The sequence below is a fragment of the Hoplias malabaricus genome, chromosome 10, assembly GCF_029633855.1.
Source record: "Hoplias malabaricus isolate fHopMal1 chromosome 10, fHopMal1.hap1, whole genome shotgun sequence".
Taxonomy (NCBI): domain Eukaryota; kingdom Metazoa; phylum Chordata; class Actinopteri; order Characiformes; family Erythrinidae; genus Hoplias; species Hoplias malabaricus.
The window spans coordinates 32099412-32122068 of record NC_089809.1 but is presented as its reverse complement, the minus strand read 5'-3'; the positions used below and the strand labels follow the sequence as shown (position 1 = coordinate 32122068).

Genomic DNA, 22657 nt, shown 5'->3' with positions numbered 1-22657 from the left:
CCATTTTGGACTCATGGGCCAGAGGAGAGTGAACCTGTTAAATCGGGTGTGAAGCAGCAGAACCACATTCCCTAAAGTGAGAAGAGCGTCTAGCTCCTCTGGTATATGTTAGTGTGGGGTTTGTAAATGTCATCAACTTGAGTAGGTGCTGTTTTGGCTGCAAGGGTGGACAAACTCCCAATTAATGACCTTAATTTCAGAGGAAAATGGACAAGCAGGCATTGGCAAACTTAAATACGAGAAATAGGGGTAGCTTTATTAGTTCATTCATTCATTATCTGTAACTGCTTATCCAGTTAAGGGTCACCGTGGGTCCAGAGCCTATCTGGAATCATTGGGTGCAAGGCGGGAACACACCCTGGAGGGGGCACCAATCCTTCACAGGGCAACACATTCACACCTACGGACACTTTTGAGTCGCCAATCCACCTACCAAGGTGTGTTTTTGGACCGTGGGAGGAAACTGGAGCACCCGGAGGAAACCCACGCGGACACGGGGAGAACGCACCTACTCCTCACAGTCACCTGGAGCGGTAATCGAACCCACAACCTCCAGGTCCCTGGAGCTGTGTGACTGCGACACTACCTACCTTTATTTATTTATAATATATATATATAAATATTTGACAGAGCAAGCACTAATCTAGATCCTGAAGACTGTAATCCTTATGGATGTATCTGATTGTAATAATGTGTGTAAAGTTAATGATCATGATAATGTGGTGATAAATCAATGACTTGACAATGTAAAGCCAAGCTAGCGTCCTCTCCAGTCGCTGTATTTCCACTGGTGAATGACAGAATCTAAACACAGACAGGTGTGGCATGCAGTGAAATATTGCATGCAGACTGCATTATGCCTAATGAGTGGACACATGTCAGAGAATCTAATAATTTATGAGCAATGTGCTGAGAGCCAGTGTCACAGTTCCTTCTGCCTCATTTGTATTTGCTGCCACTGAGCTGATTTTCTCGCTCCTCTGTGTGAAAGTTAAGATGTTGATGTATATGCAGCGTATAATCACTGAGTCAGGACTTTATACTGAGGTTAGTATGTTGCTCCCATTCTGAGACAAGCTTCCAAGAAAACTACAATCATTAGTCATGGGTGACTTTGGTCACAGTTTCAACAATCAGGACAACATGTTTTGAAGTGCAAGTTCTAATACATAAATAGACGTTGTTGGAGCCTAAAATTCAGGATGACATTAACAGTGTATAATTGCACGCATGGACATATTCAATGTACGTGTCTAAGTTCGTAAGTAAGCCTTATTGTAATTTTAAAGTGCATCCTTTGTGTGGTCATAGATTTACAATTTCCATAGTAATCATGAAGTAAGACTCTAGAGCACCTTCGCATGAGTTTGAGCTTGACCTTGTATGTAAACTAGAGGGGTACAAACCTCTCCCAGGTTTGAGCTATGGAGGAATAGGACTAATCATGTAAGTTTCAGTCCATGAAACAATGTTCTTGTGTCTGAAAATGGGATGAGCAGGTGTCCAGAAACTTTCGGCAAAAGTAAAGGGATGGAGGAAATGTATATCTCTATTGCACCCATGTACCTGTGTGTATCTCTATATTCATTCATTCATATACACTGAACGGTAAAGTGTAGCTCAGTTCAGACAGCAGAGCATACACAGAAAGGAGATCATAAAAACAATGTTCATGATTGTTAAAAAAAAAATAGCATTTTTTAAAATAAAATTCTGAAGATGTTTCCTCACCATTTGCTGCTCTCCAGACGGTTTGCATGCTGGAAAGCAGTCTAATGTTTCCAAAGCCCTAGTGTGAGAAGGCTAAAGCTCTCTCTGCCTGGTATCCTAGTCTCATGCACTCTCTCTAGAATTGATCTTTATTTAATGCATCTAGATCTTTTTAGACAATGGAGAGAACTCCCTCATTTTGGTTTGTGTTTTTCAATGTTTGATGTTGATCTGTAGGTGGGTAATACTTATTTTTGCAGTTTCTTATTACTGAAGGTGAGTGTCTAAATTCGCGAGACTGTTAACTGCATTAATGCAAAGTACTAAACTTTAGATACAAATGATTATGTAATAATTTAAAGTGAGTAAAAACTTCAGCCACTTACAAACCATCATATTTCTTCCTTCAAATACCATTCCACCTTAAAAGATGCAGAGTTTCTGAACATGAACAAACCAGAGGAGTGTTTCCCCACAATTTTAGATGTCCCCTTTAATGATAGTTTAGCCAAAAAAAAAAACTTTTTCCTACCTGTTTCTCTCTGGCCAATCAGCACTCTGCAAGTATTACAACTCATGGTTTAGTCTCTACTCAGCTAGCTTAGAACCAGACGTAGGCAGATACTCAAGTACCCAGTTCCAGGTACAAAATTTTTCTTAAAAGCAAAAAAAGCGCAGTAGAGCCAACTCTGATGCAGCAGTGAAAAAGCTCCATTGGTTGGGCAACTTTGACAGAATTTCTCGCAATTCTTCAACAACATATTCATTTTCAATGACATCGCTTGTCATTGAGTGAGCTGCTTTGCCCACACACATGCTTGCTTGTAAAGCTTACATTGTGCAGTTAATCTTTTATTAAAATGCTGGCTACGGCAGTTAAAGGTGAGAATGTGGTAGTTGGAGACGTTACATACAGAGAATGGCACGTTGTAAGCAATATTATATCCCAAGACCAATTATTGTGCAGTACAAAAATGCGGAAAGTGTAAAGTGCTTTTGCCTTATTTAACTATTCAGAGGTGTGATGACATGCAGGAAGAAGTTTTTTTTTTTTTTTTTTTTTTTTTTTCTCTTCTGATCCTCATTTGTCTAAAGCACCAGACACCACTGGACTGAAGGTGCTGGAACAGGTAGTGACCACGGTGTGATTCGTTCACTGGAGATTTTCCCTTCCTACTTCTTGGTTCTTAACAAACATTGTCTTCTCTGTGGACATGATGATCCAGTTAACTATAAGGGATAGTTACAGTGACCAGTGATTGAATGAGGTACATTTACTCGTTCTGTAGTTTAGTCAGTTTTCATTTACTCTGGTGTGAAATTGATTACATAATCCTTTCATAACACATTATAAACATTGCCCTACGTACATTAAGAAGACCATCAGTTAGGGGCCTTAATTGCAGTCATTTGAGTCTTGACTTGACATTTCTGCAAGCGAGAGCGAGTGTAGCTGAGGATTCAGAATGCGAAATGTGATATTGAGCTGTATCAATATCTGTATCAAAAGCATAGACGATTGACAGCAAGAAATTCATGTGGGATAATGTCTATTCATCTTAGGCATTTTTATTAGTTTGTGTTTGGATACACCAGAGTGTAAATATGTTTGATACTTCATAATGTGATATGAGAGTAGTTTATCAAGACACTAGAGTTCTGCCAGCACAAGCCATGCATTTGTCTTTTCGCCTTGTTTACAGGACAGATTGGTTAACCCTGACCTGTGCTCTGGAGGTGTTAGTTTAGGAGGATAATGTTTTATTGCAGTCATGTATTTTTATGTTTTAGCTCAATGTTTGACATGGTTCTCCCTGTCTAAAAATATGAGATGTCTGTCAATGTGACTCCAAGGTTGAATCACAAATATCTTCAGCGACAGTATACTGTGATGTCACACAACACCTTTAGAATACATTTACGTGGTGTCTGATATGCCTTCCATATATGCTGATAGATTGCATTTTTTTTTTATATTTAAAACCGTAAATGCATCTAACAATCAGGCTTCAGAATTATTGCAAGTTTTGCATTTACCTCTGTGATAGGTATTCATTGTTACTGACATCAATATGTCCCCTGAGTGTAAGAAATGGTATTTGAGACTGCTTGAGATGACATTGTTGAGTAGTGAGGTTTCAGGCATGTGATGTTTTATGCATGGGGTTTGAATGATGCTAATTGGAGTATACAACACCCAGGACAGTTCTTATTATTAGACCTGGAATTACCATATAAACAGGTGGTATTAGAATTCAGTTCAGTCACGTTTAAAACAAAACCATCTCCATTCAGCCAAGTGTTACAGCTAGTCAACCAAGACTCGTTACTGTTGATAGGGCACTGATGGCCTTTGTGTATGGTGGTAAGAATGGGCTTCTTGCTCATGGACTACGTCAACGTGTTTCCACTATAATAAAACGTAAAATTTACTAAAAAAATAATAAAAATCTTTTGAACAAAACTGATACAATTGCAATCACTTTTTTTCCTTTCTTATTTTGAAGTAACTAGCAAACATAGATAGCTCATATTGCACACTCAAATTTCATGCTTTTTATTATCAAAGCAGCACCAAGCAGGGACAATTTGGAGCAGTATCATGCTATTCCATTGTTTATCCAGTTCAGATGGAATACAGAGACAATTTCCACACCAATTTGAAGCCATTCTTTCCATTGCAGAAAGCATAGTCCATCCTTCTCCTCCATTTGACATGTATGCGATTGCTGTCGTTTTCCATTCCACTGTGAAAATGAGCGTTTCATCTGTTCCTGTGCCCTGCACTTTGAAAATATTTTATTTCCTCAGGACACTTAGCTGTCAAGTGCAATGCCTTCAAAAATGGCAGAAGCATTCAAGGGAGAATGAGTGGCTATTGATTTTCTACGGCATCTAAGCAGCGAAATGGTCACTCTTCCAAGCACTTCATTCTGCCTCAGACAGATGCAACTCCTCATTATCACTCTTCTGTGGTCAGGTGTTGGGAAAATAAATTTGTTTACAGTTATAAATTTTCCATAGTCTTAAAAAGAAAGTAACCCCTTATTTACATTTATTGCCAATGTCACAGAAACCATATTGCCATTTTATATGAATTGTGACACTAAACTCAGTGAAACATACTGAGAAATTCTATTAACACAATGGGCAGTTTTCTGTCGTCACTAATGGCCAGTGGATAAAAGTTGCCTCATATTCTAAATTTATATATTGAAATGCACCCCCTCTTCCCTCTGTCAGCTTAAAAAGGACACTGAGAGTGTGAGGTGTTCGGACTGTGATGAGCTGCTAGTGAGCAATAAAGGGTGAAACCTGAATATAAGAAACTTGTGCTGTGCAATCAATTCACACCAAGGCAACTGTTGAAGCACAACCGAAATGGCCATGATATGCAAAAAAAATGTAGGTGTCGATATATACATTGATGTGTGTGTGTATATATATATACATATATAAAATAATACATTTATTTACTTTGTTGCCTTGCTTGTTCACCTATATTTTGTCACTGGTATTGGAAATATAATGCTTTTTAAAAGGCATATTTATAAACCTTAAATTAGGCAGAAAGCGGCTTGATTACTATGAAATGTGTTTTTTTTTTTTTTTTTCTTTTCTTTTCTTCCTTCCCCCTCACTCCCTTTATGGAACTGTTCCATTTTGAGTATTAATTATTAAAGGTTTTACCAATGTCAATAGTTCCATTCATTTAAGGGTAAATAACATTTGGAGTGTAGTGAAGGATGTGAATAATTAAGCAAACATCGTTTAAAAAAAATAATAATTCTGCAGAAGCGATAAGTAGGAAAATGGGTTGATGTCTGACAAAGAAATAGCAAATTCTCAATTCCCTCTAAAACTGGAACAGTTTTCTTGTGACACACATTCGTTCTCTCTCATGTGCTCATTTTCTCACTTCAGCCCAAAACACACCTGTGATAATAAATGAAAGATGCATTTATTCTCACTCTGGAGTTTCCTGTCAATTATGAATGCAGCACGGATGGAAAAACAGCAGTTCTCAGCAATTTACGTGGTGAATGGGTTCCTTCAACCAGGTGGTTGATCAGGAATGAAAAATATGGTCTGCGAGAGTTTAAAAGTGGCTTGGATATCCGGTCCAAGCTGCTTTCTCTCCTGGGAAATATGAACCGGTATAACAGCCTTATAGCCATAAGTGTTCAGAACACAGCAATGGAGCACTCTGAGGGGGCCCTGGGAGGTCTCCTGCTTTCCCTTGTTGAGAAATTACTCAGACTAGTAAGGTACGTGAACAAATGCAGACATTCATGAGAAAACTATCAAACCTTGATCAGTTCTTCCATGAACATTTCAGATGCATTCATATGTCTCCATCTATCAATTTTGTAGACAGTATGGAGTTGTAGATGGAGGGGGGCCCTCAGTTCTCTTCTGGGAGAAACTCTTATTTGACTGTTGTATTGTATTGAGCCTCCAAATGCTAGTCTACGTCTAAGCAGTCTTTGGTAAGGAACAATGTGTCACCTTTCGTCAGTGGTAAGATTTTGACCACAGCTAGTCCTGGTTGTTCGATTGTGAACCTATCAAACTTGGAGTGCCACTTAGCTGTGTAAAATCTCCTTATACAACAACAACAAATATTACTAGACATGTCATTTATACTGCTGTGGTGAGAATGGTCTACAGTGGTCCTATTTGACCAGTGATGAATCAAAAAAGGGTAATTGACAAATTTGTACATGAATTAATGAGCAATAGTCTAGTTGAGGAACTAGTAATGCATGTGTGGTTTTAATGAATGCTCTTGATCTCTACAGTGTTTTTATTGGGTATTGTCATAGTTCCAGTTAAAGCAAGGCCCAATTTCCACATTTGAGGATCATTTAGAATCTTATTTTATGCCACTTGACTCTAGAACAGAGGTATTCCACATTTTCCATTTTTAAAATTGGGTGCAGTACTTTCATTTTGTAATATGCTAACTACCACAACATACGTATACATGTGCATACAAAACTTGGGTCCAATCACCCTGTTTGTTCATTGACTACATAAATTATGGTAAAATAAAATTAAAAGCCGTTCATAAGTTAATCTCCCTTTTATTCACATTTACACAGATTAAATGTACTCTTGCTCTGTGGGGTATTGTTATAAAAATAAATATATGTCAAATAGAATTAGACAATAGGTGTATGAAATTGTTTACCTTTTTTCTGTAATCTCACCTCTTACCCATTTTCTCCCTCCTGCAATTTATGTGAATGTCTTTTGTAAAAACTTGTACAAATTGTAAATTTGCGTTGCTTTCTTTAGCTGCTTATGGAGAAGTGATTTTTCACTCCACCTTGGACACAACTCGGTGAAGTCTGCCTCATTTGGCAAACTTGTCAAGTCCAAACACCTATAGATAAGTGTATATTTATTCAGTGTTAATATCTACAATCAGTGTCTTTGTTCTCTGAAAATGCACAGTAAATGATGACCAGTTTGCACAACAACTGACACAAGGTGAATGAAGAGTAGTGTGGGGGTGTTTTTTCCTCCTCCCTTCTTTCCCCTCCATGATGCATGGGCCTCTCACAGGTGTAATTAACCTTGCACTACACTAATTAATTAGATTTCAACAAGGTCAGGCTCTTTAATTTGAACACTTAAGCACCTACCTGGTATGAGTCATTTGCATGGGTAACTTGGTTGGGATGTTTTGATAGACTAGAATGGGTGTTTGAGCTGCTACTGTGGCAACATAGCTGGCATGTCTGCTAATGATTGGCTCTTTTGGGGGCCACTAGCTTGCGTTTTTTTTTTTTTTTTGTCCACACGTTTCCCCTTGAGTCATCTCAAAGTTGAGAAGAGTGTGAGATCCCAGAAAGAGAAACTTGGCACTGATGGTGTTGGAGTATTTATGGCATTTGAAACAGTTGGATCCAGGGACAACATTGAGGTAATGAGGCAGTTGGTCTCGACAGCTTGCCGATGGTCCAAAACTCTACTAATAACTAGGTATCTTCTACTATGGCATCCCCCTTAAGATCTAACCCATTCCTGTCTAACAGTGTGTAACCTGCCAAATGTGAATGCCAACTGTTCTTATCCCCAGGCCTTGTCCCAATCTGGCTCCTGAACAATGTCCAAATGTGCCGCGGGATTATTAGGGACACACTCGCACCTTTAGACCACCCTAAATCCTGCACAGCGAGGGGTGCATTATTTCATTATTTTATTTAAACTTCCTCCATGCTCCAGCAAGTCTTCATTTTGTGACTGTGCCAAGGATACTCTGCTTTGGGCTTTAGTCTAAAGCAGCCGTCAACTTCCATTTCCTTTCTTTAAAAGGGGAAACCTTTTTCAAGGTCTTCCAACTGGAATCTTTTTATCAGAACAGACAAAAGGATTTTTTTGTGGGGGAATTATTTAAGAAAGGCAAGAGAAGGCTTACGATCTTACGGTCACATAAAGCATTTTTACACTCCAGTGTGAAGTAAAAGTTAATATATACACACAAACACTTGAATATAAATATAAAATAACATTTTTTTTTTCCCAAATGAATTTAAATATACCAAAAGCTAAGAATGAGTTTATATACTATAGTTATTCAAACCATATTTCATAATGGGTTAACCTATGGGTTTGTGTTCTCCCTGTGTCTGCATGTGTTTCCTCCAGGTGCTCCAGTTTCCTCCCATTGTCCAAACCTCGTGCATGTTCAACCTCATTTCTGCTTGTTTTCAGCTAAGAGCTTTTGTTCTGTTTTTTTTTTTTTTTTTTTTTATTATTTTCATGTCCTTTGTAGCTTCTTGGTAAGACTGATCATGGGCATGCAGAGCAGGGTATTTTTTTTATGAAGTTAATATTACTAAATCCCTCATCGCACAGCTGGGGAAAAAAAAAAGGCAGGAGTTGCGCTAACACTTCAATGGAATTGAAGTAAAATTCAGCACACATAGACACCTAGGAGAAAACAAAATCTCCAACAGCTGGCTGTTTAACAAAAATAGCATCAATACCAGGATATGTATAGAGCTTTAAAGCACATTTTATTATGAGGATAATGCATAGAGACAAATAAAACCTGGCAGATCTGTAGGTTAATTAGCTAATTACATATTCATCTTATATCATCCTTGGCAAGGAGAGAGGCACTATCCAACCTCCCCACCCACCCAAACCACTTATTAAAGACTAGTTTATGTGAGCCGGGAAGACGGATATCCAGGCTGAGTCTTCTCTTAGCCAAGAGGGGAGAACTCCCGGAAGAGTAATCTAAAGATAATAGATATTATGGATGTCCTGTTTGCACAAGAAACAATGCGTTATCCAATTACTGCCATGCTTAGGTAGCACATGCATAAAAAGATTAATGGAGTGCATGAGTTTTTCCTCTTTTCCCATGTGAACTGGTAGGCTAAAAGACTGAGGGTGTTGCGTTCATCAGCAGTGGCTAACAAGCTGCATACCGAGCGTACAAGTAAATAAAGTGCATGAATATTAAAGGGTGTCTGCACACTGTTGCTAATGAGAAAATGAGGCCACAAACATGGTTGAGGATGGACTCTTGTTTCCAGTGGAAACGTACAAAGTGGCAAACAAGTAGAATGCCTTAAACACTCAGGGGTACAAATTTCACGGTCAGCATCTTCTGGCTCTAACTCGGTGTAGGGTTGAGTGCTATCCACATTTTTCCATACCGTCATACGTCTCAAAATATTGCGGTATATGGTATTACAGTGGGGAGTGCTGCGTTGAGTGAATTTAGCTAAACACAGCCTGACAGTGTACACCGACACGTGTTGATGATAAAAACATGTTTCTAAAATAAGCAATATAACATGTTTAGAAGCACAGCTGGCGCTACCAGACACTTGTGGTTTAGCACACCACTAATTTTTCATTGAACTGAGGCTCAAAACACAAATTTAGATGATAAAGCCATATACCTGTCGAGTGAAGGATTTTCAGAGTATTTTGTCTGTTTACAGCTGTCTTCCTCTCTTTTAATGCAAACTCAGGGCTTGGTTTTCTCCACTTATTTTCAGACCGGGACATCAGCGTCCATTCCCTGTGACTCTCTTAAATGCACACGAACATTTTAGCTGAGTTTTAAAGACACAGAACAGAAATTTGACACGCCACACAAACGCCGTAAATACCCCCCTCATTTTGAGATACTGTCCACATTTTGAAATACCGTGGTTTACGGTGTTATCGTTGTACCGACCAACCCTAACTGTTTTAAAAATATGTCCAAAGGATTGTGGATACTGCTCCTAAAGAATGCAAATGAACACCTGTCAAATTAATGCAACTTTAAAGTCTATGCTGGCAAGGGATAAAATGTGTGATTCCATGTCAATGCTTGTGGTTGGAATGGAAAATCTAACAAGCCTGTGTACATGTGATCATCAGGGGTCTCAATGCCATTGGTCATAATGTAGCATATGAAGGCTTTCTGCTGGCTTTGACATATTTGTACAGCGGGAAATCAGTGATGTACCACAGTAAAGTTAATGCACAACCCATAACCAAACTAGGTTCCTTAAAATATTACAACTTCACTCTTAACCACTAATTGAGTTGTAGCGTAAATAAACTGATTTAGCTTCCATGCAGTTAGTGATTAAGAGATTTGTACTGGTTTAAAAATTTGTCAGAGCTACCACAATGAAACCAGAATTGAAGCTGTAATGAAAATGTAAACTCCAGCAGTGACTGAGACAAACTGACCCCAGAGCATCTTTAATCTGGGCGCCAGCGCCATGGTCACGTCTCAGAAAGCAGGATTGGAGTTCTTGCGGTTAATTAAATGATGCCAGGCCGTTTGGGCGGCTAATCTCCATGACATGCGTTATTAGGCTGTGTCAGATAGCACCAGGCGAGTAAGTGAATGGAGGAAGTCTGAGAATGCAGAGTCAATCTCTATTTCTGAAATGAAGTGATGCCTGTCCATTACGGAGACCCTCTTGGGCTTAAGCAAAATTATGCTTGTACGCAGACCAACCATAATAAAACCACCTCATTGTTTCTACACTTTGTCCATTTTTATCAGCTTCACTGACCATGTATGGGCACTTTTTCTGCAATTACAAATTGTAGTTTCTTTTGTCAGCCTAATCATTAAGGGTAAGAATAACCACAGAGTAGTATGATGAGAGTTGGAGTGACAGTGACACAGACATTGTAGTGGTGGAGGTGTTAGTGTGTGGTGCACTGGTACACAAAGACCAGGTGTTGGCAGTGTGTAAAAACGTCTAATACAATGTCTAATATAAAAATGTCTAATATAAAATCAGACAGTAGCTCGTCTGTTGCTGCGGAATTAGCCATCCTCTAGTCTCTTGTAAGTACTTACAAGGTGTTGTGGGTGGGTTAGTTTTGTTTGTGGACTATTCACAGACAAGCATTTTTCTCTGAGATGTTTCAACTCCAGGAGCATTGTGTCTGATCCATTCCCTACGAGCACAACATTGCTATGCCAGTGTCACTCCACTGCTGAAAATCATGCCTGCTCTGTAGGGGCCCTGAGATATATCTATATTTTATATATATATATATATATATATATATATATATATATAAAAAAATTGTATTTTTTTTTTTTTAATGTAAGCAGTCTAATTGTAGAACTGCAAATTGCATTTTATTTGGCGAGTACAGAATCAATGTGGATTGACAACACACACATATTAGTATACAAAAGTCAGAGACTATTTTTTTATTTCAGATAAATCCCAAAACCTTCAGTGATGATATTTGGGTTCTAAGTTGATCACTGCACTGTGATCACATCGGGTTTTTTTTTTTTCTCTCCCTATTTTCAGATGTTTACATTTTTTAGGCCCTATTCCTTTAAAAGTCGCAGTCTTAAAGATGAAATATATATACAGGAGGTCCTCGGGTTACGTCATTCCCGAGTTACGATGTTTCATGGTTACGACGCATCTCCCATTTACTGTATAAAGCCTTGTTTCGACTTAAGTGGTCGTAAACGTCATAATGCGAACTTCGTGTTTGGTGTGCGCGGCGGCAGAATACACGGTTACGTGGCTCGCGACCGAGGAGGATAGGTGTTAGGATAGGATAAGTGCTTACGTACAAACTGTACGTAAATAACATACTGTATGTTCCGACGTACACCGAAAATTGGTTTACGACGCGACGTAGGAACGGATCAACGTCGTAAGTCGAGGACCCCCCTGTAAACAGTTTATTTCACAGTGGTATTTTTTGTACACAACCACATACCATTTTCTTTTCATGTAATTCCTTTTCATTTTTTTTTTCTTGTGTGTTTTTTAATTTCAGAAGCGGTCGTCTTAAATACCTGACTAAAAATGACTAAATAAATTTAAAATAATAATAATTAAATGTGAAAATGACCTTTCACCTGAGTTTTCTGGGACAAATCAGTACATAATAACATCTATGACACTTAACAAACAGTAAAAAAAAAATAAATTAGGCTTACTGTAAAACCCATGTGTGTAACCTCATCTCAAAGATCACCTCTGGGGCAAAATCCTGACAAGATGCAAAATGGAGGCAGGAGAGGAGGGAGTAACTTCTCATGCTGTTCTTTCTGTGAGAAACACTTATCTTCTGCTGCATTACATCAACATCCTGACACTCTCACCATGGAGCCTATAAACATGCCCAGCAACCCTCCTGCCCATTACAAACAATTAACCATCCAGGGAGCTGAGACTCTCTCCTAGGATCTGTGTTTCTGCAGTTAAATAGGATATGACAAGCCCTACTGCTGTCTTTATTGTTTAAGACACAGTTATGGCAACTTGGATTGATATTGCTATGCAAAATAGAGGTGCATTTATGTTTTACTATATATTTGATTGAAGTGTGTATGGGTTATATATATAATTATTATTTTTTAAATTTAAATATATTAGCATGGTTGGCAGCTGTTGTGTCAAATATGTTCGCATTTTTACGTTAATTGGGAGTGTTACTGTTTGTAGACACCCTTTACAACTAGAGGGTTCAGCCTTCAAGAGCCAGGCTGTGAAACACCGCAAAGCTCTTTTGTAGCAATACATCATTGAGTTTAATGCTGACCATACACTACAAGACTTGTTTGTTTCCAGAATTCTTTCAAAGCTCGATGTTATCTCGCATCTAAAGGCCGTGACCTTTTTGTCAGACTGATTTAGCAAGTCCAGGAGTATTGCACTGTGAGAATTTGTATGAGCCAAATATTTAAACTTACAATATTAGTCACTGTTGATTTTATCAGAACATGAAGACAGATTCTGACTTGTGACAGCTATCCCTATGACCTTACATCAGTGAACGTAATGAATGGAGCATGCTAGAGCTTCTGGCAAAACACTACTTGTTTTATTGTGACAATATATTACAATATAAAATATTTAAATAATGATGATTTGAGTTATCTTCAACATTTCAATGTACATGATTTACAGCATCTGTCACTGACTAAAGTTCGTTCGTAAAGTTCATTGCACTCAATTTTAAAGTTGGTTTAAAAATATTATTGATAGAAATTTTTGATGTTGCTTTCAGTTCTTGGCAGATTGTATTTGGCTTTTTTATTGTTCATATTGATATAGGAATTATATTGTGTTGATAGAAATTATGAAATATAATTGAATATACATTTTGACACTTAGAAATATGTCTGACAATCATTTGAAAAGCTCTTTGGTAAATGTTTAACTTGTAGCATTTGTACCAATGATCTAGAAATAATCAAGATTCAAGTTAATAAATGTGGTGCTGCACTAGCCGCTACCCCACCATCTGTAAATGATTCTGCTTTTATTGAATCTGTCACATGTTTGTAATGGATACAGCACAGGAAATGTGTTTATAAAGCCACAGAGCTAAGGGTCTGGCTCTCGCATTTACTTCTCTCTTTTTATTGTTAGAGGACTGGACCAATAATTGCAGTAAGTGGGTGAGCAATAGAATACAAAAAAACAAGTGGTTAATTTGCCAAGCAAGTCTATTTATTTATTTATTTATTTATGTATTCCACTCCCCTTTCAAGAGATTATTTCAGTGTAATATTCTCCCTGCAAAGTGAACAAATTACTTTAAAAAATGTAGAGAAACACAGCAGCCCGTGTTCTCCCCCTCTCCTGCTGCCAAATACTTATTGATTTTCATGCATATTTATTGTGTAGGTCCTCTGTGTGGACATGTTTTTACAGCCGATGAAGATTGTGGCATAAGATCAAGAATCTGGAGCAGAACATTCTCAATACATTATTCAGTGAAGGCCATGTAAAAGTTTTAATTAAACAATTCTCTTTACTGCCATCATACACTAGGACGCAAGGTTTTTGGGTGCTTGCTCATCCAAGATTTTTCTCCTGAAACCAAGGTCATTAATGCTGTCGTATTAGTCTCTACTTGTTTACAAAGATTTTGTGGCTTTGCATTTAGCCAAAAGACCCTAAGTGTGCTCGGGGACTGATGTTAGATAATCGGATGGTGCGCTGTCACTTTGGAGATAGCTCACCAAAATGTCTAATGGCCTTTATCCTTCATGTTGATGCATAGCATCCTAAAACTTTCCAGTATGGGAAACCATTTGGGGCACTGTAAAACAGCTGCATATGAGCTTACTGTTACTGTGCTCAATGCCAAGCATTGGCTAGAAGACAATGAAATACCTCAAGTACTCGGGTGTTGAGAATAAGAACTTTTGATTGATGACCCTCCATAAAAATACCTTTTATTATGAATGTTAATAGCTATTTCTGATCCAGAACTAAACATCCCAGAAGTACCTGATGTGAATGCTATTAGATTTTACCAGCAGTATTTAACAATGTATTAGGTGTGCAAATAGTTTACACAACTTTAAAATGTTTATAATTAAACAATCATACATTCCTCTACATTGCTCTAGATATTTTAGGGTAACTATTATATAGTGTTAAAGGCTAAGCACCAGCTATATGAAAGTGTCAAACAAATACAGTGGAATTTGAGTTCCTAACTTGTGTTTATTGGTAGTCAGAAAACATGTTATTTCTTACTAATTCAAGGAATAAGGTTTAAAAGACCATTGGTCCCACCCCACCCCCCAACGGTGTTCGGAAACTCTAATAGGCGTCTTGCCTGTGACGTAGATGGTGGACAACAACTCTAGAAGTTGCACTTAATTTAATACAAAATGACGAAAAGGTGTGTTGTTTTTGGCTGCAGTAATTCAATGTACAGTGGGACATCTGTGCACAAATGTCCCAAAGATCCCAAAATATCCAGAAAATGGACTAAATTTGTCAACTTTAAACGGGCACTTTGCAAAGGACCATCCGCTTACTCCGTTATCTGTAGCTCATTTCACTGGTGCTTTTCCTACAATATGGGCATGTAAGGACACCAACGAAAGGTGTTCAAGAGCCTCTGTAACATGGAGGTAAACAGGGTAACTACACTTCGCCTGTTTTAGTTGGTGTTAGTGAACGTTAGCTTGACTTGCTAAACTCGGTGGCTCAGATTGTAGATGCAATGTAGGTTTATAGTGTCGGATGAATTTGAGTTCGACTTCGATCACATTTACAAGAATAACGGTACCTCTAAATTTGAGTTTAGCTTATTGCTAGGGTATTGTCATGAATAATGTTGATTATTTAGCTATCTAGATACTGTCATAACAGTCAGTCATAACAGTGTTTTACCTCAGCTGTTGTCCACCAGTGACGTCACGGTTGCGTTCAAGAATTTCCGTAGCGAGCTCGGGTTTTTCCGTCAATTTAATAAAATTGTCAGTTTTAAAGCAAATTAAGCTGCTATTTTCATTTTAATTCATACTTATTTGTCAGTAACTAAAATAATGTGAAATATTCATGGAGGTCCATTAAGTGGTGCTTAGCCTTTAAATCTAACGATTGTCATTTTATAAAAAAAAGAAAAATGAAGCACTAATATGCTGGGTTTGCAACACTAATATTTGAAATGACCATCTTTAAATTGTGTAAAACAATTACAATTCAGCAATTCAGATCGAGTATTCCTTTTAAAGAAAGATTATTCATGGCCCATGTAAACACCTCTACGAAAACAAAAACTAGGGACCATAAAAAGCCAAAGACCTTTCCCTCCATCCTCATGTGAGGATAACCTTGCTTTTTCAGGCACTTTAAGGCAGCTCATCCCAAAGGACCCTGTCTCAAATCGTTGATCGTTGGAGAGAATCTCTAGGGTTCTGCTGTGTCTGCCCTAATTATTTAATGGAGCACAAAGTTGGTTTAAATTAACCAATTCCAGCCCTTCTCCTGGGAGACAGACTTAAGTGACTGTGGATCAATCCCAACCTGGTGCCCTTCCCCACCCAATGACTAAATCCAAAAAGGGGCCTAATGTTTTAAAATCTGAGTTCAGTTCTCCACTGACTCACCTCAGAAACTGTCCAATATGAGGGAACATAAGAAAATAAGATGGATGATTGATCTGCGCTGCTAAAATATGACTGATGTCAAAATCCATACATCAGCTGGATAAAACAGATTACTCCATAACATGCACACGCAGTATAAGATATTACATTGTCTTATGTACATAAGACTGTGCCAGAGGCCAACATCATCCCCACCCCCAATATGGAATATGGATTTTTTTTTTCTTTCTTTCTTTTCTGGAAAAAAAATAAACTACTGGTGTTTTAAGGTCAATAGACTGACTACCCCAAGAGCCCAGTTTCAAACATCACTGGAGGTTTTTGGAATTATTTGATTTTTAGTCTAACATCTGAACTCAACATTGTGGGTGAGGAAACATCCCTGCAGATTTTTTTTTTCTGAATTAGATGGTCTAATATAAGCACAGGATGGACAAATACTAATTGACATTAGCAATAATAATGCTAATAGCTAATGTAGCTTTTAAGGCTTGTGTATAATTTTAATGTGTGTTTAGTTGGCAGAAGGCCAACCTGTGACATCAGACCCTTCCTACTGAAAGATTGTGACTTCACTTTTCAAGATGTATTTTTGAACAGAAGGAAGTGCACAGAGGAGACTGTGTGTTGGGTGATGTCTAGTTATCTCTGTTGCCTCACCAGTGTGTTTATCATGAGGATGGAGAGACTGTCAGACTTGCCATACCACCTACTGACCAAGTGATTTATAGAGCTCAGAAATTTGGGGTTGATCCGCTGTGAATTAAAGGTTTCCACAGCAAGTTGTTATCTGGGAAAGAAATCTCCGCTGGCAACCTCCTCCCTTTCTCTCTTTCACTCGCGCACTCTCTCGCTCGCTGTGACTAGGAGCCCACTGAAAGTGTCAGCCGGCATCTTCTGATTTATGGCATGTCATATCGGATGGTGGAAATGCCCAGGGAACGGGCCTGAAGTATGAGTGTTTTTCAGTAGGGGGTATGGGACAGGATAAATGAAGTCTCTGAGTTACAATGGAGTGGCTAGCGTCATTATCAAGCAGCGCAGTCGACATTTCGCACACTGAGGATGAAATCCTGATGCTTCTGTCAAAGGAAGGCAGGTTTACGCTGCCAGCTAAGCATATTGGGCTTGTTTTGATGGGTAGTGAGGCACAAAGAAAAGTATTGTTGGCAAGTCATTACTGTGAAATAAGCTGAGGTTTTTGCTGGAAAATGACAAGCTGAATAAGTTGTCTTATTCTGTGTGTGTGTGTGTGTGTACTTCGCTTCTCATGAATCCCAAGTAACTTAAAATAAATAAATAAATAAATAAATCGCAACATAATCTTTAGGGGAAAAAGTAAGAAACCGCTATTAAGGTTCATTTTCCCCAACTTATTCTGTTCCCAGATGCTAATGTTCCATTCACTGTTGTGCACTGGGTCTAATACTGTCTTGAAATGAATACGGTCCAATGCTTTTAATGGGTCATGCTTACTTGCTCTAACCTTACCTTCTGAACTATGAAGCAATCAATGAGACCCTTGATCTCTGCTGTAATTAAAGTGATTCCCATCACCTGTATCAAAGAGAACCAGTTAATTTGTTAGCTTAACTGAGCACCAGAAAAAAGATCATACACCTGGATGTTACTGTATTTTAAAATTGCTGCTGACCTTATCCAGAAGGCCACCGTCCATCAGAAAGTGAGGGAAGGGGAGTTAGGGGGGAAAGCAAGGGGTGTGGGGTGGTGGGGGGTGGGAGGCAGGACAGGCAGGAAGGATAGACCCCTTCATCAGAGAGATGGTTAACCCCCAGTTTCTGAGTTCTATAATCAGCCCACAGCTCAGACGTTCCGGGTTTATAAGGCAGTGCACTACACGAAGCCACTTGTAAAATTGGATCTTGCTGTTTTAATGATAATGTGAAGCACATGGGCCTTTGGGCTGTGCATTAAACCTAATGCTTAAAGCAGCCAAATAGGCTTTTTCAGTCCAAATTGGGTCAAAAAAGGTTCTCTCATTATTTCACAAAAAGCAGTGGGGAGAGCAAGTGGACTCAAATTAGCAAACAGTTTCCCAACGCACTATAAAACACTTGTGGCTTCATTCTCATCCTTGTTTTCTATGTATAGCAAGGAGAGTTTTTAACTGGAAGAAGGTTTCAGAGGAAGGAAGTGGACAGAGCACTTTAATGTCATACAAGTGTTTCAATAAAGAATGCACACGGAACCCATTTCAACAAAGCCAGCTGCTCTGCAAAACCTTCAGCCTGGGAATAGACAAAGGTTTAGTTCAGAGAGTGTTTTAAACGGGTTTAAGGTTTTCTGAACTGTTAATATGCAGTAGAAAATGAATGAACATAAAAAATAAAACAAAATAACTCGATTACAATAAGTGAACTACTTTTTGGTACAAGCTGCTCAAGTTGCCCTTTTGGCTTCCATGTCACACATTGGATTGAATGGGGCAAAATCATGTGACTACTTGCATGGTGGTATGGTTTTCGGGGGACAGTACATGTGCACAAAGTGTGGGACACAGAATTAACAAGAAATTCAATCAATCTGTGTAATGCATTATTACTTGGAGCTTAGCAATTAATAATGCTAAGTCATGCTCAGTATTTTAATGGCATTCGGTTGGAAAGCATTATTTTAAAACAAAGTCTCTAAGACTGGTCGTCACTGCTGATTAATTTCTTGGCAGACATCAGGAAGTTTGCATCTAAAACAGCCTTGTACTTTCACCTGTGGACACTCTCAGCCAGTCCACCTCCCAGTGTGTTTTTGGACTGTGAGAGGAAACCGGAGCACCATGAGGAACTGTAAGCAGACACTGGGAGAACATGACCTGTGGCAGACAGTAAAGCCTGGACCCTAAGATCCTGCAGCTGGAGCAAAAAAAAAACGATGGGCTATAAGGAAGTTTCTTCGTTGCTAAATAATTTCTCTAACACTACATTGCAATTGATTACTAGCTGAACAAAACTCAACAAAACTGTGCTTAAACTCCAGTCTGTTTGGGCTCACTAGTTGCTAATAATGGAAATCTTTTTCACTTGTGATCCACAGAGCGCTGAGAGCAAACAAAGCAGCAGCTGATGCAACGATCTGACTCACCGGTGAAGCTTGAAAGCACAGTGTTTTTAAAAGCTGACATTTCGACTCAAAGCTGAGCCTGATTTGCAATTTGTGCTTAAACTCCAAAGTGACTCTGTGTCAGTCTCCAGATGATCATTATTCAGAAATATCCTGCTTGTGGAAAAGAGGGGGAGAAAAAAAAAACGCTTAAGAACTTTTCAGATGAATCTGAAATGCAAATTTGATTTTTAATAAGCCTGTGGGGAATACGCAAAGAACGTGGTGGTCCGCACCTGAAGCCGGGGGTCCGCATGTCTCGCTGTTTCATCATGTTGGCTGAGGACGGCTGGGGTCACAAACAAATTGGGTAAAGCTGCATAGAGGTGACCATCAGTAAACAGCTTTCCTTGCCTCATTAGGAGTCGGACCAGGTTCCCATTCAGACATGAAATGGCCAGTGCTCCTCTTGATGTGGTGCTCTGCAACAGAGAAAAACCTTAAACTGGCAGCGTGTGATTCCTAATTATTTTTTTCCTTCCATTTGCATCTCGTTATCCGAGGTGGCTTGTTTATTAAATGGAAAAAGGTCATCCGGCTGCACGCCGTTAATTTCCCTCTTAGCTCCAGGGCATTGTTTCTGAGTGAAAGAAAGACAGCACAAGGCTTAACTCGAGCCATTCATTTCAGGTTAGGCCTTCTTAAGGAAATCTCGTGATTGAGAATACGTCCTCACCGTCCTTTTCATTACTCCACCTTTATGGACTTCTCTTTTTCATGTACAATTTGTTAGCCACCATCTATCCCTTTTTATTAGTGGTCAGTTGCTGAATACGGAGCTACTCCAGGCTGGATAATTTCGGCTCTTGGCGCACCCTTAACTTTGATGCTAACAAACAGCCAAAACTCATTATCCACCTTATGATTCATGGTCCTATGGGTCAAACGGCATTCCCCACTACTCAAATTTGAGTCGAGTTATGCAGAACTGCAAAAGGGCAAGGGTTATACATTTTCTTATGTTTAATTTCTGTCAGTGGGCTTTATTAGTTTATTTTTTTTTCTTCAGGGTTGGTTGTTTAACAGCACAAAATTTCACTCCTCAAAAATCCAGTCTCAAGTTTTAATTTTTATTCTTGGGTTGATGGTTTTCTGCTTCTCAAGCTTTAAAACTTAGTAATCACAAATATATTCAATGCAAAGGGTTTTTTTTCCCCCAGTTTCTTTCTCAGTAATACCTTTGATATTCATCTTTCCAGACCTACGTTTATTTGTATTCTCACAGCGAAAGCACTCGTGATCTCACCTGCATCACTGAATCTGAAGCAAGAGTGCGGCTTGATTATAAACTTCTATCTCATATGACGAGTTAAATGCATTTTAGCTTTTCATCTCTAATATATTTTGGAAATGAGATTTTTTCACTTATTTTCTTTCAGTGTTGTGCATCTCAAACACCTTTTGAAAAAAGAATAAATTATGAATTAAATTAAATGAATGATCACAGTAGGTGGCCTTCCTGTAGTGGACATTTGATTGGAATTATAAGATAAAATTGGATTATAAGTGCATAGTTTGTTTCAGAGGAAGTAATCTAAAAGTTTTAAAAGGAATGCAAAAATAAACTAACGCTTTAACTAACCTCCAACCACAGCACCTTGGAGGATTGAGATCCACAAAGCTTATATTGGTATTTGGGGAGCACCAGTGTCATTTGCATATTGTAAACAAACCGATTAAATAATTGAAGAGACCCTGAAAGCAATAGATTGAAAACTAGACATGTATTCCCTGTATTCATTTAGAATCAAATTTCATTCACACAGGATGTCATGGGGATTTAAACCTTGAGCTTCCAAGTTCAGTTCCTTCCCTGATGACTGTTGCAAATGTTTATCAGGAGCCATAAGCAGTCACACTTGTGTTTATTTATTTTATTTGTATTGCAAATAGAAGGAAAAACAAAAATCAGGCAATTTACAGAACATTGGTGCTAAGTAAAGCTTATCGTCCCATTCGTGCTTTCCTATTCACCTAGTGGGCTGACTAACTCTTATCAGGGGAAAAGAGAGCAAACACGGGCATTGCCCAAGACCACCTTTGCATTATCAGTCTCCCTCTTCTCTCAGGTCCTGTATAAGGCCAGGCAGAGAGAGCTTGGTCCTTCCTCTCTCAGACCTGTGTTAATCTCACAGTACAGGTCAGAAGAGAGCAATATATCACTAGTTTGCCATCTCGGACCATGATAAAGCACTTGGTTATTACCTTACAAGATTTTATCTTCCACACTGTCCTGCCATACCGAGCAGACAATGTAATTGCAAGAGCCTTAGGATTGATCTTCCCTGGCACACGTACAGTGGAGCGGTTTGTGTGTAGCAAAGAACAGCCCAACCCCCTATGATTTCAGCTGCACGTCTGCTGTGTCTAATCAAAAGTAAACGTAGACATACAGCCAAATTACACAGGCCACTAAAGCATTTAAAATTCCAAATTTCTTAAAATCCGTGCACAAACTCAAATATCCAGAACCAACCAGGCATAAAAACAAGTGTGCATGCCAAAATATGTATATATAGGCCTTCTAATATAAACTGAATTTTCTTCGTAAGCCTGGATCATTCACATCTGGGCTAAAATAAAAAATTGTTCAAATTCTGAATTTTCCAAATTTTACAATTCAAAACACACAAGCATTGTTAAACACATGAATAGCACCTTTTTTTTAAACAGCTCAAGCCAAGTGCCATGTACGTAAATATTTTAAGATTCAAATATTAATGGCAGCTGTTTACCTTTTATTGGATCAAATTCTAATCCAGTGTTTGAGCCTGTAGTCTTAATCCCTATACAATACTAAGCAAAATCAGACCTGGAGGACGACATAATGAGTTACTAGGCTCCATATGTTGGATTAAATGTATTAGAGCTAAGAAACCTCATTGATTTCAGAGCATGAGGACCCCAGTATTTTCTTAACATGCAAACATTGTAAAGCATAAATATATGGTGCATTCAAGCGCCTCGTGTAAAAATACCACACTCTCTGTTCAAATAGCTCAGAAGCCAACAAGAGACTTGTATCACCAGTCAGCAATAATTCCTTAAATATGCATGATCTCTAAGGACATTAAAGATCTGAGGCTAATTTTAATTTTCCTCAGAAGTGCACTCATGCATGCCTAATGCATGTCATGCCAGGCGCCAGCTCTCATGTGAAAGGTACATCGTTGTATTCAAAATGGTTGCGGATCACTAAAATCTGTTGAGGTTAACACTTCTTTTATTTATATATATATTTTTCCCCCCTCCAAATTTAAATTTAATTTTTTGTGTTGTATTTGAATGCACCAACTTCCAAGTCAATAAGTCACCTGTCTCTGCTGGGCCTCCGGGACCTAACGCAATTTGAATAAAGCACATCATTAAAATCCAAATTTAATTGTTACGCTCCTCGTTCACTGAAGCAAAATCCCCAACAGCATTTATTACGCAGACTTTGATATATTTTGA

The 22657-nt window shown here is 38.5% G+C and overlaps 1 long non-coding RNA gene across 5 annotated transcripts in view; it reads left to right on the top strand.

The window, feature by feature from the left end:
* LOC136708862 (uncharacterized) overlaps window positions 1-22657 on the top strand; it is a 252879-nt gene that overhangs the window by 46443 nt on the left and 183779 nt on the right. Inside the window, exon 3 of one of the 5 annotated variants that reach the window (XR_010804400.1) lies at window positions 19139-19558. The exons of the other annotated variants lie outside the window; for them this stretch is intronic. This is a non-coding gene — a long non-coding RNA (uncharacterized lncRNA). Of the gene's footprint in view, window positions 1-19138; window positions 19559-22657 lie in introns of those variants that run through there. 5 annotated transcript variants of the gene reach the window in all.